General features: G+C 38.6%; 1 pseudogene; it reads left to right on the plus strand.

Moving 5' to 3' along the window:
- The first annotated feature begins 2,268 nt into the window (after window positions 1–2,268).
- On the plus strand, window positions 2,269–3,197 carry LOC124963551 (inactive hydroxysteroid dehydrogenase-like protein 1; annotated as a pseudogene).
- Window positions 3,198–3,678: the final 481 nt, after the last annotated feature.

Consider the following 3,678-nt stretch of genomic DNA (forward strand, 5'->3'; position numbering starts at 1 on the left):
GGCTCCAATACTCAGATTTAGTAGGGCCCCCATGCAAATGAATAAATAGATGCCCATACACAAACATACAAAATAAAAACAGGTTATTATGGGAAAATGGCTCCTCAAGCCAGCAATGAAGTACAGAAATCAACAAAATAATACCAATGAAGCAAGGAGAAAAATTAACTGTCAATTTTGGATCGTAGATTTGAAAAAAACTATGTTTTGTGACCTAGTGTTACTCAAAAATGTATGCAAATTAATTAACCAAACAATGAAGGATTTTTTTCTTTTTCCTGGTTTTTTTTTTTTTTTTTTTTTTTTTTTGGCAAAAGATGCTCATTAATAAAATTTCTAAAGGATACACCTCAGGAGGAATGAAAATGATAGAAATAGGAGGTCTCAGATGCAGGAAAGAAAAATACAAAATAAAAAGTGCCAAACTGTTAAACATGAGTAAATGTGATAGAGATTGAATATAAAACAATAACTATGCTCAAGTAATAGGGATAGATGCAAAGTTAAATTTGAATATCACATACATGGTATATGGTGTTGGCAGAAAGCAGAAATTAGGGATCTACAAGTGCATGTATTTTTGAAGAAAGGGGAGTAGAGATCTGTTTAATTATTAAAGTGTGTAAAGTACCTGGCAAACAATAAAAGTAGAGAGTGCAGCTTCCAAAGCATCAAAAAGAAAAGACAAGTGCACTAAATAAAGCAGTCCAGTAAGTATGCTCAGTTTAGAAATCATATAGAATATATCAAAATTAGGGGGAAATAGAAGCCACAAAAACTAGAATAGAAATTTAATTTGAATATCTTAGAAATTACATTGCATATTATGTGGCACCATATTTCCATTTTAATAAAAAGATTGTCAGATAAAATTCCAACATGATAAGGGAATGTAGAGTCAAATCAAACCCAAAATTGATTAACAGAGAAGGCTGTGACTACTTAATAGCAGACAAACTAGACTTAAAGAAAATAGATGTAAAAAAATACATTCTGATAAACTTACTAAATAATTGGGACAATGTAATAATAAACATGTAAGTGCTGAAGGAGTCCCAGGAGAATTTGCCATTTCTACCTTGTGATGAAGATGGTCACACATTGACACTGGTACCTGAAGTTTTTGTTGACAAAAATTAAATGAGGCACAGGAGACTTGGACCATACTATTAACAAACATAATTTGACATCTGGGAGAAATATATGAAATCCTCCATCCCATAATGGAAAGTTTTACATTCACTTCAACTTAAGAATGGAACATAAATATTGATTATACTACATCATGAATCAAGTATGCATATATTTTAGAGTTTCATCATTATGATCAAATGGTCTTTCACTAAAGTGAAAATAAATTAGAAATGTATCACAAAATATTTAAAATAAATTAAATTTGCATACTTAAAACAGCAATGCATCATGGGTAAGAAATCATAATGAACACATGAAGTCCTACAAAATACATATGAAAATTCAAAAACTTAGGCATAAACACAATATGTCAAACCAAAGCAAATCAGAAACATCTAATGAATAAAACAAATTACATGTGAAATAACGGAAAAAACCTAGAGGTTCTTCGATGGGAAAGTGCGAAATCTAAACAGTGTGAGTGTTATTAGGTTTCTTTATAAATTTAACTCAGTCCTTTCAAAATATTTTTCTTTCCTTCCCTCCTTCCTTCCTTCCTTCTTTCATTCATTTTTTATTTTAGTGAGGATCGCACCCAGGGGTACTCTCCCACTGAGCCACATCGCAGACCTCTTTATTATTATTATTATTATTATTATTATTATTATTATTATTTTAATTTTGAGACAGTATCTCACTAAGGTGCTTAAGGTCTCACCAATTTGCCCAGGCTTGTATGAACTTTGAGATCCTCCTGCCTCAGCCTCCGAGTCACTGAGATTACAGGCATGGGCCACCAGACCTAGCTCAAAATATTTTCATTTTCTTCTTTTCCTCCTCTCTTTGTTCTTCTTCCTCTTCTTTTCCTGGTGCTAAAAATTTCATTGCAAACTTTGGACGAGATGAATTCCTCTGGAATTCTGAAATGGGGAAAACTTGTTTAACAAGAACACAATTCAGACGCATGAAAAAGCGTTCTTAAGTTAACTTCAGAAAATATATTTCAAATATTTAATATTTGAAAAAATAGAGCCTTTTGGTGTGGGTCACGTGGGCCGGCGGCCGCAGGGAGTATAGTGGAAGGCTGCTGGGACCCCTCTGCTGCAGGTCGCCTTGGCAGTCCTTGACAGGGAGATCGCCAGGTCTTGCGACTGCTGTATGGGAGCGCTGGGTTTGGATGGAGCCTGGTACGCACGGCTAGGAAAAGCGTCACCGTCATCTGTGACTTCTACAACCTGATCAGGTTGCACTTTATCCCTTGCCTGGGGAGCAGGGCAGATGGTACCAAGTCGCACAGAAGGTGGGCGGTCGTCAGTGGTGCAATGGATGGGATTGGAGAAGCCTATGCGGAAGAGTTAGCACGCCGAGGTCTCAACAGTACCCTCATGTGTCGGAGTGGAGAGAAGCAGCTGACGGTTGCCAAAGACATAGCCGGCACCTACAAAGTGGAAACGGATATTACAGTTGTGAACTTCAGCAGGGGCCTGTTTTACTCTGGTCTCCGAGAAAAGCTCTGGGACATCATAAACGTGAACATTGCGCTGCTGGTTTGATGATCCATATCGTGTTACCAGGAATGGTGGAGAGAAAGAAAGGTTCCATCGTCTCCTGCTGCAACCAACTCCCCAGCTGGGGGTGTTTTCTGCTTCTAAGGCTTTCTTAGATCACTTGGGTTTAAGTGTTGCTACCTGCGTTTGCCTCTAATGGGGTCTTGGTGCAGAGTCTCATCCCTTTCTACACAGCCACCAACAGGGACACACCTAGCAGCTTTCTGCACAGACACCCAGTGGTTGGTGTCTTCCCCCAAAGTATATGCACATCACACTGTCTTTACCCTGGGGATTTCAAAAAGCACCACAGGATACTGGTCCCACTCTATTCAGTTTCTTTTTGTACAGTATATGCCTGAGTGACTCTGGGTATGGGGAGAAAATATTCTCAACCACTGGTCAGGCAAGGAGGCCTTAGCTGACAAATCCCGAAACCCAGTGGTCAGTCATGTTTTGCCAACTCATGGTGATGTACAGCATTCCGACATTTGGAAACACATTTCATTTGTCTGATGTATTTTCTCTTTGACTGATTATCAGTGGCTATAGATTTCATCATTTGCAAGGCAAACTCTTGGAGACACTGTGATAAACCTCCAGGGTCATGTGAATGGCACAGAGCAAATAACCACCAAGGTGTGAGAACTGGTGAAGATGCCTAAATGTCATTGCTTTGTTCCCAAGCTGTTCAAGAGGGTGTTGACTTCAGAGTCACGGCAATCCAATGCCTAGACCAGACTTGTCAGCTCTTAAATTTCAGATGTGACACAGTCGTGGTTTTAAATGTTCACTTGGAAGACTATTGAAAAGTGGTGTTTTGTAACTGAAATCGCTGGTGTTAGCTTAGAAATCTGTGATTGGGCTGTTCAAGTAGAGAGATGCTGCTCTTTATGAAGAACCCTGTATGCTACGCTGTTTGTGTCTGAGCAGCTTGACATATGGTTAAGTTACAAAAGAGCCTTATCAGGGGGACATAACACAGAAGATCTAGACT

This window comes from Sciurus carolinensis, chromosome 13 (assembly GCF_902686445.1).
Source record: "Sciurus carolinensis chromosome 13, mSciCar1.2, whole genome shotgun sequence".
Lineage (NCBI taxonomy): Eukaryota > Metazoa > Chordata > Mammalia > Rodentia > Sciuridae > Sciurus > Sciurus carolinensis.